The sequence below is a fragment of the Sorex fumeus genome, unplaced genomic scaffold (assembly GCF_029834395.1).
Source record: "Sorex fumeus unplaced genomic scaffold, SorFum_2.1 ptg000073l, whole genome shotgun sequence".
Lineage (NCBI taxonomy): Eukaryota > Metazoa > Chordata > Mammalia > Eulipotyphla > Soricidae > Sorex > Sorex fumeus.
Genome location: NW_026606130.1, coordinates 19,506,846 through 19,522,399, shown reverse-complemented (window position 1 = coordinate 19,522,399; position 15,554 = coordinate 19,506,846). Strand labels below are relative to the sequence as shown.

General features: G+C 41.4%; 1 pseudogene; it reads right to left on the bottom strand.

The window, feature by feature from the left end:
- Positions 1-1,811: 1,811 nt before the first annotated feature.
- LOC130038278 (uncharacterized) lies at positions 1,812-1,969 on the bottom strand (annotated as a pseudogene).
- Between the last annotated feature and the right edge of the window lie 13,585 nt (positions 1,970-15,554).

Here is a 15,554-nt window from a genome sequence, read left to right as displayed (position 1 = left end):
GTACTTTGTGTTGATATTCTAAGCAAACGTGTGCTTCTGGATGTGTGTGGATTTTTATTAGTATATTTGTAGTTAATTGTCTTTAAAATTTTCTAATTTACAAAGAATCTTTAAGAATAGCCAGGAATTTTGCTCCATGGCTTGGAGGCCAGCTACAAATGCTAGGGGGAAAGGGAGTTCAGATAGAGAAGGGAGCACCAAATAAAGGGTGTTAGGAGGATCCTCCCAGGATGGGAGAAGCATGCTGAAAGTAGACATAGAACAAACATGATTGCCACTCAATGCCTCTTTTGCAAACTACAACACCCAAAAGGAGAGAGAGAACAAAAGGGTATGCCCTGCCATAGAGGCAGGTTGGGATGGGGGGATGGGGGGTGGGAGGGATACTGGGATCCGTGGTGGTGGGAAATAAGTACTGGTGGAGGGATGGGTATTTGATCATTGTATAATTGAAACCCAAGCAAAAAATTTGTAAGTCTACAACTGTACCTCATGGTGTCTCACTAATAAAAATAAAAAAAAAATTTAAAAAAGGGAAAAAAAGAATAGCATAAAAACTGCATGCTTTGAATGACACTTTCATGTAAAGTTCCGCTTATACAAAGTGTTTCTAAAAAGGAAGTAAAATTTGTATTTTAGCCATTATAAAGAAAGGATGACACTGGACATATCAGTATGTGCTCAGCTCCGGAAGACATGTATCCTTGTAAGAACGTTATCTTTATTAGCTAAGAAAAAATACAACTCTTTTCCTGTACCTTTTCACTACTCAGGTACTATTGCATATGATTTATAGTTATCTGTGTGCTTTAAATGAATTAAAGGGTAAATACTGTACTATTCTCATTTGCAGAGCAATTAGTCTTCTTAATTTTATCTTTTGGTGGTCACATAATCTATGTATGTTTTATAAAAAGAGGCCGTGGTCACAGTTCATGTTTTAGGAAATTTTAAAATATTGTTTGATGAATATACCCTCATCTTTAATTCTAAAAAACCTCTATCTAAAATTAATCAACCTTTGTTTCTATAGGGTGAGGACTTTGTTGAATCCTTTGACAATATTTGACTTTTACCTCCCCTCTTCAATTTTTAGAGAATGACCTATAATCTGCTTGCCTTCCTCAGAACACTCAACGATCATTTGGCGGAATTAGCTACCTCCCATGTTGTATATTGTAGAAGCATTTTGCACTCCTCAGCTAAAGTCAAGTTAGATCAATGAGAGGTCTTTTATGGACCTTTGAATCTTGAACAAAGATGTTAAAGATTTGAGAACCATTGGCATATACTTAGACCAGCTGCTCCTCAAACACAATACAACTAAACGTGTAGTTCTTTAACATAGACACCAGAGCTTCCCTGATTTCATTCCTTGGAAAATGTATTGGCATATACTTAGACCAGCTGCTCCTCAAACACAATACAACTAAACGTGTAGTTCTTTAACATAGATACCAGAGCTTCCCTGATTTCATTCCTTGGGAAATGTACTGTATAATCTTGAGAAATCTACTTAATTCTCTAGTTTTTTGTGTGAGAAGAAAAAACAGAACATCAATAGCATATCTCAGGGGATATGTGATGATTAAATTAGACAATTTGTAAAGTGCTGAGAACAGCTTTCGGCACCTATTAAGTACAGAAAAAAAGTGTTATTCTTAAATATCATTTCTGCAGCCTCACAATAAAATTCCTCTTGGTTAAACTTAGGTTTGTTTCTTGGGATCAATGAAACATGTCTAACTTATTCATCATTTTTCCTTAGCCTCCGACATTTTTATCTCCTGAAGAAACAAGTGATCTTAGAAAAAAAGTATATTGAGCAATAATTAACTGCCTGTGATGACAACTTTTAAGCCATATGCATGATAAACTTAACTTTAATACATTTTCCTTAATATACCTGGTATTAAACCGATAAGAACAGATACTACACTTGACCTTAGCCAAAAGGCCGAGTATTGGGCTGGAGCGATAGCACAGCAGGTAGGGCATTTGCCTCGCACTCGGCCGACAAGGGTGACCCGAGTTCGATTCCTCCACCCTTCTCGGAGAGCCTGGCAAGCTACTGAGAGTATCTTGCGCGCATGGCAAAAGCCTGGCAAGCTCCCTGTGATGTGTTCGATATGCCAAACACAGTAACAACAAGTCTCACAAGGGAGATGTAACTGGGCCGCTCGAGCAAACCAATGAATTATGGGAGGACAGTGCTACAGTGCTATACCTTGTAATAAAGTTCAAAAACATGATTTTTTTCAGTTGGAAATAAAAAAAATGTGGTTAAGAAATAAAACGAATCCTTAAAAAGAAACCGCATGCCAGCTAACTTGATCCCCTAGAACAGCCGGTTTTCCTCCCTGATCTTCATGGGGCAGGAACGGAGGCACATCTTGTGGAAACAAAGCAGAACGGCTCCGAGTACTCTCTTCTCATTCTAACAGGTATTGCCGGTGCCCAAGGCCAGGGACTCTTTCTGGGCATGCGCAGCTAGCTTGATCCTCTTGAACAGCCGTGTTTCCCCCTTGATCTGCGCGGGACGGGAACTGAGGCACATTTCACGGAAACAAAGCGGAATGGCTCCGAGCACTCTATCCTCATTCAAACAGGTACTGCCTGGCGCCCAGCACGAGGGACCCTTTCCGGAGTCACGGCCAATAATGCGGCCGAGAATTATTCTCCCACTACATATGCCATAGGAACCATAAGTTACCCTCTTAGATGGAACCTTCTCTAGATTAGCTCAACCACTAGAAACACATTAGTAAATAACTAATTTTAAGCCTATCTAAGTTCATTCTGCATATCAAGCAGAATAGTAACAGTGAACATGAATGCCTTCATTGGTCATAATGGTAAAGCAATGCAAAAGCCCAACAAACTTTCTTAGTGAAGAGGCTAGCCCAGAAGACACCAACAGTAGTGTAGTGTTAGACAACCTTTCTGACAAGGAATTCAGAAGGGAGCTACTTAGGATGCTTAGGGAGCAATAATCTCTCTCAATGTCAATGGACTAAATGCACCTATTAAAAGACACGGAGTGGCAGGATGGATTAGAAAATTGAACCCAACATTCTGCTGCCTGCAAGAAACACATCTCAACAGTCAAAGCAAACACAGACTCAGAGTCAAAGGCTGGAAAACAATCCTACAGGCAAACAGCTCCCATAAAAAAGCTGGGGTAGCCATCCTAATATCAGACCACATCGATTTCAGAGTGAAGAAGGTCACAAGAGATAGTGAAGCCCATTTCTCGTTGATCAAAGGATCTGAACATCAGGAAGAACTTACAATACTAAATATATATGCACCTAATGAGGGACCAGCAAAGTACTTAAAACAACTACTCATAGATTTGGAGAAAGATATCAATAGCAACACAATACTAGTGGGAGACTTCAAGACCGCTTTATCACCTCTTGATAGATCAACCAGACTCAAGCTTAGCAAGGACATACTTCATCTGAGGGAATGAGGGAAACAATGGAAGAAAGGGACTTAGTCGATATATACAGGACACTTCATCCTCGAAAAGCTGAATACACATTCTTCTCAAGCGTACAAGGAACATTCTTGAAGATAGACCACATACTGAGCCACAAAACATACCTCCATAAAATTAAGAACATAGAGATTGTATCAACAATCTTCTCAGACCATAATGCACTGAAATTAGAAGTAAATCACACACAAAAACAGAAAACTAAATCAAACACCAGGAAATTAAACAGTGTGCTATTGAACAACGAGTGGCTTAGAGAGGAAATCAAAGGGGAAATCAAAAGATTCCTAGAAACGAATGAAAATGAAGACAAGAGTTACCAAAACTTATGGGACACAGCAAAAGCTATGCTAAGAGGAAAGTTTATAGCTCTACAAGCATTCCTCAGAAAGGAGGAGCTAGCCCACATAAATAACCTAACCTCACAGCTTAAGAGCTTGGAGAAGGACCAACAAAAGGAGCACAACCCGAACAGGAGGAAGAAAATAATAAAACTCAGAGCAGAGATTAAGGAGATGGAAACCAAAAAACAATCCGAAAGATCAATGAAACCAAGAGCTGGTTCTTCGAGAAAATTAACAAGATCCATAAGCCTCTAGCAAAACTCACAAAGAAAGGGAGAGAGAAACCCCTAATAAACAGAATCAGAAATGAAAAGGGTGTCATTACAACAGAAACTACAGAAATTCAAAGGATCCTCAGGGAGTAATTGGAGAAGCTTTATGCCATGGAACATGAAAACCTCGAGGAAATAGATAAATTTCTAGACTCCTACAGACTCCCAAGGCTGAACCAAGAAGACCTGGAATACCTGAACAGACCTATCACCATCAAGGAAATTGAAATGGTAATAAAAAGTCTCCCCAAGCACAAAAGGCCCGGCCTGGATGGATTCACTAGTGAATTCTTCCAAATCTTTAAGAGGACTTACTCCCAATCCTCTTTAAGCTTTTCCACGAAATTGAAATATGAAAAACACTTCCGAACAGTTTCTACGAAGCAAATATTACCCTGATACCAAAAGCAGACAGAGATACCACAAAGAAAAAGAATTACAGACCGATATCCCTGATGAACACAGAAGCAAAGATCCTCAACAAACTAGTAGCAAATAGAATCGAACGACTCATCAAAAAGATCATACACCATGACCAAGTAGGATTCATCCCAGGGATGCAAAGATGGTTTAACGTTTGGAAATCAATCAAAATAATCCATCATATCAAAAAAAGGAAAGATGAAAAGCATATGATCATATCAATAGATGCAGACAAAGCATTTGACAAGATCCAACACCCCTTTATGATGAAAACCCTAGCCAAAATGGGTATAGAGGGGGCTTTCCTGAACATAGTTAAAGCCATTGACCAGAAGCTTACAGCAAGTATCATCCTCAATGGGGAAAAACTGAGATCCTTTTCCTCTAAGATCAGGGACGAGAAAAGGATGCCCACTCTCTCCACTGCCATTCAATATAGTACTGGAAGTACTCGCAGTAGCGATTAGGCAAGAAAAAGTTATGAGGGGCATTCAGGTAGGAAAGGAAGAAATCAAACTCTCACTATTCGAAGATGATATGATACTGTATTTAGAGAACCCTATAACCTCCACCAAGAAACTCCTAGAAACAATAAACTTGTATAGTAAAATTGCAGGCTATAAAATATATACCCAAAATTTCTTGGCTTTCCTATACGCAAACAGTGAGAGAGAAGAAAGCAACACGAAAAAAAACAATCCCGTTCACAATTGTGCCCCAGAAAATCAAGTACTTAGGAATCAGCTTAACTAAGGAAGTAATGGACCTGTACAAAGAAAACTACAAAACGCTTCTTCAGGAAATAAAAGAGGACATGAGAAAATGGAAAGATATCCCCTGCTCATGGGTCAGGAGAATTAACATTGTCAAAATGGCAATATTTCTCAAAGCATTGTACAAATTCAATGCAATCCCTATAAGGATACCCATCACATTCTTCAAAGAAATGGAGTAAACACTCCTGAAATTCATATGGAACAATAAGCCCCCACGAATAGCTAAAGCAGTTCTTGGGAAAAAGAAAATGGGAGGAATCAACCTCCCTAACTTCAAACTCTTCTACAAAGCAGTAATAATTAAAACGGCATGGTACTGGAACAAAGGCAGAGTTTCAGACCCATGGAACAGGGTTAAATATGCTGACATCTCCCCTCAATCATATGATCATCTAATCTTTGACAAACGTGCAAGAAATGTGAAGTGGAGTAAGGAAAGCCTCTTTAACAAATTGTGCTGGCAAAACTGGACGGCTACATGCAAAAAATGCGCTCAGAACTCTGCCTAATACCATGTACAAAAGTAAGATCAAGATGGATTAAAGACCTCAACATCAGACCGGAAACCATAAGGTACGTTGAAGACAAAGTTGGCAAAACCCTCCATGACGTTGAAGCTAATGTTATCTTCAAAGATGTCACGCCACTGGCTGAGCAACTGAAAACAGAGATAGATAAATGGGACTATCTTAAACTAAGAAGCTTCTGCACCTCCAAAGAAACCGTGACCAAAATACAAAGGCAGTCTACAGAATGGGAAAGGATATTCGCCGAATACACATCTGACAAGGGGTTGATATCAAGGATATATAAAGTACTGGTTGAACTCCACAAGAAGAAAACATCCAACCCCATAAAAAATAGGGCAATGAAATGAACAGAAACTTTCTCAAAGAAGATATCTGAATGGCAAAAAAGCACATGAGAAAATGCTCTACATCATTAATCACCAGGGAAATGCAGATCAAAACCACAATGAAATACCATATCACACCTCAAAGATTGGCCCACATCCAAAATAACAAAGCCAAATGATGCTGGCGCAGATGTGGTGAGAAAGGAACACTCCTTCACTTTTGGTGGGAATGCCGACTGGTTCAGCCCTTTTGGAAAACAATATGGGCCATTCTCAAGAAATTAGAAATTGAGCTCCCATTTGACCCAGGACAAACATCTCCGAATGCAACAGTTACGTGTACCTAGGACAATAATCAACATGACGAATGACCTCGCACCTGAGTTGCACAGGAGCAAGAGAGCAGCTTGGAACACCTTCAAGAATGTTGAAGAAATAGCTAAGAGGACAAAAGGTATAGTCGAAGTGACATCTGCACTTGTTTGTTCATTGCAGCACTCTTTACAATAGTCAGAATCTGGAAAAAACCTGAGTGCTCAAGAACTGGTTAAAGAAACTTTGGTACATCTACACAATGGAGTACTATGTAGCTGTTAGAAAAGGTGAAGTCATGAAATTTACATACAAGTGGTACAACATAGAAAGTATCATGCTAAGCGAAATAAGTCAGAAAGAGAGGGATAGACATAAAAAGATTGCATTCATCTGGGGGACATAAAGTAACAAAATAGGAGATTAATACCTAAGAATAGCCGAGATCAGTACCAGGAGGATTACTCCGTGGCTTAGAGGCCAACCAGGCATTCTAGGGGAAAGGGCAGCTCAGAAAGAGAAGGGAGCACCAAATAAAGGGTGTTTGGATGATCCTCCCAGGAGGGGAGATGCATGCTGAAAGTAGACTATGGACTGAACATTATTGCCACTCAATGCCTCTTTTGCAGACCACAACACCCAAAAGGAGAGAGAGTACAAAAGGGAATGCCCTGGAAAGGTTGGACTGAAGCTGAATCTAATCAAGACAATGTTTATGAGAAACGGTCTCATTCCTTATGTTCCATTCACTCTCAACAGGACAAACTTCTCCGAATGCAACAGTTACGTGTACCTAGGACAATAATCAACATGACGAATGACCTCGCACCTGAGTTGCACAGGAGCAAGAGAGCAGCTTGCAACACCTTCAAGAATGTTGAAGAAATAGCTAAGAGGACAAAGAACCTCTAGCTCTGGGCACATCTCTTTGATTCCACTGTTCTTCCTGCGTTAACATATGCCTCAGAGACCTGGGCCCTACGCAAGCAGGATGAGAATGCTATTTGGGTCTCCCAATCAGGAATTGAAAGAGCTATGTTTGGAGTATCACACTTCACTCAAATGAGAGAAAGAATCCGGAGTACCGAACTCCATCTATGGTCAAGAATCAGGAATGCTGTCTTGTTTGCCAAGTCGTCGAAGATTAGATGGGCTGGACACATAATGAGATTTGGAGATGACCACTGGTCTAGAGGCATTACTGACTGGATTCCACGGGACATCAAAAGACCGTGTGACTTCCCATCTATGAGATGATCAGACTTCTTCGTCAAGACCCTGAACTATCCATTTGAGGCTCTTCGTTTTCCTAAAATGAGCAGATTCCATTGGGCTCCATTAGCACGTGACAGGGACGAATGGAGACGTTACTGGTGCCTGCCTGCTCAAGCAAATCAATGAGTAACGGGATATCAAGTGATCAAGTGAAGTTCCTGAGCTGCTGTTTATCTAGAAAATAGTGTACTGTTCCTTCGAGATTGAGTGAGAGTTTAGCCGGATAGATTATTCTTGAAGCATTCATTTCAGAGAGTTTTTTTCACTGTATCCCACCATTGCCATCGGACTTGGAAGGTTTCCTCTAATAGGTCTGCTGTGAATCTAAGGGGTGTGCCTTTGTATGTGATTTCCTTCTTTGCACTTGCTGCTTGCAGTATTGCGTCTCTATCCGAGGCATCCATGATTCTAACTATGATGTCTTTAGTGATTTTGTTAGGATCTCATTAACTGGCACCCTTTGGGCTCCTTGAATCCAAATGGCTGCATTTTCGAGCTCTGGGAATTTTTCAGCAGTGATTTGTTTGACCTTGGCTTTTTAAAAAAAATTTTTATTAGTGAAACATCATGAGGTACAGTTGTAGATTTACAAATTTTTCTGCTTGGGTTTCAATTATACAATGAATCATGGTCGAAGTCAGCCAGCATTTGTGCCGCTTGGCTGATGTTTGGTTTTATAAGAATGATGTCATCAGCGAAGTGGAGGTGGTGTAGTTGCCTACAGTCTATTTTCACTCCCATTCCTTCCCATTCCAGTCATCGCATTACGTTCTCGAGGGTGGCACTGAAGAGTTTTGGTGAAATGGTATCACCCTGCTGAACCCCTCTCTTGACATCAATGATAACCTCCCTGTAGAATGGTGAGATCCTGGTAGTGAATCTGCAATACAGCTCACGGAGGATCCTGATGTATTGACATTGAACACTTTGTTTGGCTAGGGCCTCAATGACCACTTCTGTCTCAACAGAATCAAAGGCCTTCTTTAAATCAATGAATGTTAGACAGAAAGGCATCTTGAACTCCCAAGAAACCTCAATGAGCTTGGTTATCATGTGGATATGGTCGATTGTCCTAAATCCTTTTTGGAAACCGGCTTGCTCGCGTGGTTGTCCTTCATCTAATGTTCTGCCAATCCTATTCAGGATGACTCGAGCGAACAGCTTGTAGATGACAGACAATAGGCAGATTGGGCGATAGTTGCCAATGTCATGAATGTCTCCCTTCTTGTACAGTAGTACAGTCCTGCTGGTTTTCCATTGTGATGGAACCTTGCATTCAGACAGGTAGCGTGTGAAGAGACGAGCCAGTGTATTTATGAGTACTGATGGCAGGTTCTTCAGGTGTTCTGCTCTGACCTTGTCTGGGCCGGGTGCTCTTCGCTTCTTTACCAACAAAATGGCATGTTGGATTTCGAAAGGAAGAACTTTGGGAACGACGTATCCATCCTGCGGAATTTGGTATGTGGGTAGGTGGACATGGCTATCAAAGGGATCCGAGTAGAAGTCATGGATAATCTTCTCCATTGCCCTTCTGGAAGATGTGATAGATCCATCAGGATGTTGGAGGGCAGTCTTCTTGGTCTTGTAGTTGGCAAAGGATAGGCGAGCATTGAGAATGCTTTCCCCAGCTTCTGCCCCATCTGCCAGCACTGCTGGTCTTCTCTATTTGAGTTCTTCCTTTATCATTTCTCTGAACTGCTTTGCAAGATTGGACTTTGACTTGCGGTTGCCGGAGGCTTGCGCCAAGCCTCATTGGTGAATGAGCTCGAGAGTTTTTGAAGACAGGCATCTTTTTGTGGCTATCTCTTTATCAGTGTTCTCTGCACAAGCATGGAGGTGCTGAACCAGTCATATTCCTCGTCAATGTTGTCAATAGGGGCATCTTCCCATGTTGCCACAATAGTGCCAAAGAGCTCCCAGTCCATGGTCGTTCTGGGAGTTCTCTTCTTAAATATTGCAGCCCTTTCTCCCTGCTGTGTGAAGTAGAATTTTTCACGAAGGAGATGGTGGTCCGATCCCGTTTGGAATTTTGGGGCAACAGTAACATCTGTCAGGCAAGACCGTCGATTGAATATGATGTGGTCTATTTCATTGTGGAACCATCCACTGGGACACTTCCATGTCCAATGTTTAGATTTGGCCTTCTGGAATTGTGAGTTACCATCGGTGGTCTTGGTCGACATGATGAACTCAGACAGTCTCTCACCCTGTTCCATTCTAGGCCATGGGTCCTGATGTGGAGGTCTTCGACTGATCTTCTCGGTCCTATCTTGGCCTTAACATCACCGATAGTGATCTTGTAGAAGGTGTGGTCTTCTTTATAGAACTTCTCCAGCTCCATGTAGAACTTCTCAATAGCTCCTTCATCGTAATTGGATATTGGTGCATAGACAACGAAGATAGAAACTGCTGGCATTGAGCCACATCTATTTAAGTATAATCGTCCAATTCACTAGGGAATTTCCCCAAATATTTAAAGAGGACCTATTCTCAAGCTTCTCCAAGAAACCAAAGAAACAGAAACTCTCCAAAACAGTTTCTATGAATCCCATATCTTTCTAATACCAAGAAAAAACAAAGACACCACAAGAAAAAAACTACAGGCTGATACCCCTGATGAAAATGGATGCAAAGATTCTCAATAAAATAAAATAGAATTCAACAAATCATTAAAAAGATCATACACCATGACCAAGTGGGATTCATCCTGGGGATGCAAGGACGGTTTAACATTCTGAAATCAATCAACATAATCCATCATATCAACAAAAGAAAAGATAAAACCATATGGTTATATAAATAGATGCAGAGAAAGAATTTAACAAGATCCATCACCCGTTTATGAAAAAAAACCATCACTAAAATGAATAGAGAGGATACTTTCCTCAATATAGTTAAAGCCAACTACCACAAGCCTACAGCAAGAATCTTCCTCAATGGGGAAAAATGAGAGTCTTTGCTCTAAGATCAGGGATGAGACTGGGATGCCCACTCTCTCCACTGCTGTTCAATATAGTACTGGAAGTACTTGCAATAGCGGTTAGGCAAGAAAAATTTATTAAGTTGCATTCAGGTAGGAAAGGAAGAAATCAAGCTCTCACTATTTGCTGATGATATGATACATTCTTAGTAAACCATAAAACCTCTACCAAGAAACTCACAGAAACAATAAACTTGTATAGTAAAGTCGCAGGCTATAAAATCAATACCCAAAAGTCCATGGCTTTCCTACACGCAAATAGTGAGAGAGAAGAAAGTCATATGAAAAAAACAATCCCGTTCACAATTGTACCCCAGAAAATCAAATACTTAGGAATCAGCTTAACTAAGGAAGCAAGAGAGCTGCACAAAGAACACTACGAAATGCTACTTTAGGAAATACAAGAGGACACAAGAAATTGGAAAGATATCCCCTGTTTATGGATTGGGAGAATTAACATCGTAAAAATGGCAATACTTCCAAAATCATTGTAGAAATTCAATATGATCCCTATAATGATACCCATGACATTCTTCAAAGAAATGGAGCAAACACTCCTGAAATTCATATGGAACAATAAGCCCCCACGAATAGCTAAAGCAATCCTTCGGAAAAAGAAAATGGGAGGAATGAACCTCCCTAACTTCAAACTCTACTACAAAGCAGTAATAATTAAAACAGCATGGTACTGTAATAAAGGCAGAACTGCAGACCAATTGGGAGGGTTGAATATACTGACATCTCCCCCCAAACACATGATCATCTAATCTTTGACAAGGGAGAAATAGATGTGAAGTGGAGCAATGAAAGCCTTTTCAACAAATTGTGCTGGCAAAACTGGATGGCTACATGCAAAAAAGTAGGCTCAGATCTCTCCCTAACACCATGTACAAAAGTAAGATCAAAATGTATCAAAGACATCAACATCAGACCGGCATCTACATTGAAGACAAGGTTGGCAAAACCCTCCACGACATTCAAGCAAATGGTATCTTCAAAAATGGCACGCCACTGGCCAAGCTTGTGAAAACGGAGATAGACAAATGGGACTATCTTAAACTAAGAAGCTTCTGCACCTCAAAAGAAACAATGACCAAAAAACAAAGACAGTCCACAGAATGGGAAAGGATATTCACCCAATACCCATTTGGCAATACGTTGCTATAAAAGTTACACAAAGCACTGGTTGAACTCCCCAAGAAGAAAAATCCAGCCCCATCAAAAATGGGGCAACGAAATGAACAGAAACTTTCTCAAAGAAGAAATCTGAATGGCAAAAAGCCACATGAGACAATGCTCTACGTCATTAATCATCAGGGAGATGCAGATCAAAACAACAATGAGATACCATCTCACATCTCAGACTGGCCCACATTCAAAAGAACAAAAGCAACCGGAGTTGGCACGGATGTGGCAAGAAAAGGACCGTCCTTCACTGCTGATGAGAATGTTGACTGGTTCAGCACTTTCCGAAAACAGTATGGACGATTTTCAAATAATTAGAAATTGAGCTTCTGTTGGAGTACACGGAGCTTAGGTTTATCAGATTGTACCCATCACAGTGCTCCCGAGTCACTCCCATTACTTTGTCTGTCTGAAACCTCTTCTATGCTCTCTTCCCCAACCAATTTGTAAGGTCTCATCCTTCTTAGACACTGAAGCTGTACTGTAAGTCAATATTGCCTTTCTCCTCTCCTTATGTCTTTGAGCAGTTTACTTTAATGCAATGTCCTTTTGTATAGATACAGGAAGACAATTAATTAATATTATGCTTTATAACTTAGGAATTGATTGGCTTTGAATATTATTCACTCCTGGGCATCTGCCTTCTCAACTTAAGCCTCAGTTGCCCTCACTTCCTAGCATTCCAAGGGCAGGGTCCCGACGTGGGACTGGATGGAACCAGGGCAAGCCGGTAAGTTATGTGCTACCCTGGCATCGCGATGGGCCAGGCCAAGGTGCCACGATTCTTAACTGTAAGTTAAGAGTTTGATCATAGGCAAATGCTGTCATGATCCAAAAGTAACGACGAGACTAGGGCCCTGCTGCTAGGAATAGGAAAGATATCTGGCCTGAGCATTGCAGTCTGAGATCAAGATGGCCCTAGGAGAGCAATTCTATAAGCTCAAAGTATTTCTTACTGTGTCCATACGAAATGATTAATATTATGTATGCTTATATGTTGTTTGGACAAGGAGAGGAGAAACGCGTCCTAGAAGCAGTTTTCTGTGTGTCCTGACTAGCTTGGATGAGACTGCTTTTTGGAGATGTAGATTCCTGCGGATGTAAGGAAACAATGTATGGTTTGCCGCCTCAACGTTCATTCTGTAACTCCTTCTGATGACATCATTATATTGCGCCCTTTAGAGGTACTATGATCTATATAAGGGAGATTTCAGGGCTCTCTGGGGGGACACGTGCACCAGAGAACGGGGGGACACGTGCATCAGAGAACCTGGGAAGATGGGGCTGAGGACAGAAGCGGAGAGAACAAAGGCGCACGTGCTCGAGGATTCCTGAGGCCTCCATGACATACATCTCTTCCATGTAATAAACGGCTACTAAGACCAACTAGCTTGGCCTCGTTTCCTTCCTTCACCTGACCATCGCCTTCGACCTCCCTGGAGTGGGGAAATGGCAAGACTGCCGGCCGTTTTATTTTTTGTGTGTTTACACAAGCTTCCATTTGACCCAGCAATACCACTCCTGGGAATATATCCCAGAGAGACAAAAATGTATAGTCGAAGTGACATCTGCACTTGTTTTTTCATTGCAGCACTCTTTACAATATCCAGAATCTGGAAAAAAAAAACCCTGAGTGCCCGAGAACAGATGACTGTTTAAAGAAACTTTGGTGCATCTACACAATGGAGTACTATGTAGCTGTTAGAAAAGATGAAGTCATGAAATCTACATACAAGTGGTAACACATGGAAAGTATCATGCTATGTGAAATGAGTCAGAAGGAGAGGGACAGACATAGAAAGATTGCATTCATCTGGGGAACATAAAGTAACAAAATAGGAGACTAATACCCAAGAATAGCCGAGATAAGTACCAGGAGGTTTACTCCATGGCTTGGAGGCCAGCCGCACATGCTAGGACAAATGGCATCTCAGATAGAGATGGGAGCACCAAATAAAGGGTTTTGGGAGGATCCTCCCCGGATGGGAGATGCACGCTGAATGTAGACTAGAGATCGAACATGATTACCAATCAATGGCTCTTTTGCAAACCACAGCATTCCAAAGGAGAGAGAGAACAAAAGGGCATGCCCTGCCACAGAGGCGGAAATGGGAGCTCAGATAGAGAAGGGAGCACCAAATAAACGGTGTTAGGAGGATCCTCCCAGGATGGGAGAAGCATGCTGAAAGTAGACATAGACCAAACACGATTGCCACTCAATGCCTCTTTTGCAAACCTCAACACCCAAAAGGAGAGAGAGAACAAAATGGAATGCCCTGCCACAGAGGCAGGGTCGAATGGGGGGATGGGGTGTGGAAGGGATACTGGGATCTGTGGTGGTGGGAAATGTGCACTTGTGGAGGGATGGGTATTTGATCATTATATAATTGAAACCCAAGCACAAAAATTTGTAAGTCTACAACTGTACTTCATGGTGTCTCACTAATAAAAATTTTTAAAAAATTAAAAAAAGAAAGGGGACTCTCATTCAAAGTTGGTGGGAATGACAACTGGTCCAGCATTTTTGTAAAACAATATGGACATTCCTTCAAAAACAAGAAATTGAACTCTCACATGGCCCAACAATAGCACTTCTGGGAATATATCCCAAAGATGCAAAAAAAGTCACTGTAGAAATGACATCTTCACTTGTATGTTTTTTGCAGCATTATTCACAATAACCAGAATTTGGAAACAACCCGAGTGCCTGAGAACAGATGACTGGTTAAAGGAACTGTGGTACATCTTCATAATGGAATACTATGCAGCTGTTAGAACAGATGAAAGCAGACATTTGCTTATAAGTGGATAGAAATGGCAAGTATCATGTCAAGTGAAAAGGTAAAGGTAAAGGCCCTCCCGTTGATCGTCGATTTGCTCGAGCGGGCCCAGTAACGTCTCCATTGGAGACTTTGTTGTTACTGTGTCTGGCATATCGAATACGTCATGGGGAGCTTGCCAGGCTCTGCCGTGCGGACGAGATACTCTTGGTAGCTTGCCGGGCTCTCCGAGAGGGGTGGAGGAATCGAACTCGGGTCAGCCATGTTGGCTGCGTGCAAGGCAAACACCCTACCACTGTGCTATCGCTCCAGCCCATGTTAAGTGAAATGATTCAGAAAAAGAGAGACAGAACCACTGCACTCATCTGTGGAATATAAAATAACAATATGAGACTAACACCTAAGGGCAGTAGAGACAAGGGACAGGAGGATCGTTCTGCAGTTTAGAAGTCTGTCTCATGTGCAGGGGAAAAGGTAGTTGGTATGAATAAGGGACCACTAAGTCAATGATGGTTAGAGGGATCGCTCAGGATGGGAGATTAAGTAGATTAAGGACCAAAAATGATGGCCTTTCAGTACCTGAATTACAAACCATAATGCCCAAATGTAGAGAGAGAGAGTAAAAAGCAAGTACCTGCCACAGAGGCAGCAGTTGGGATGGGTTGGGGTGGGGGAAGGATACTGGGAACATTGGTGGTGAAAAATGCGCACTGGTGGAGGGATGGGTGTTTGATCATTGTATTATTGAAACTCAATCATGAAAGCTTTGCAACTGTATCTCACGGTGATTCAATAAATTTTTTTACAAGGGGCTAGAGCGAGATCACAGCGGGTAGGGCGTATGCCTTG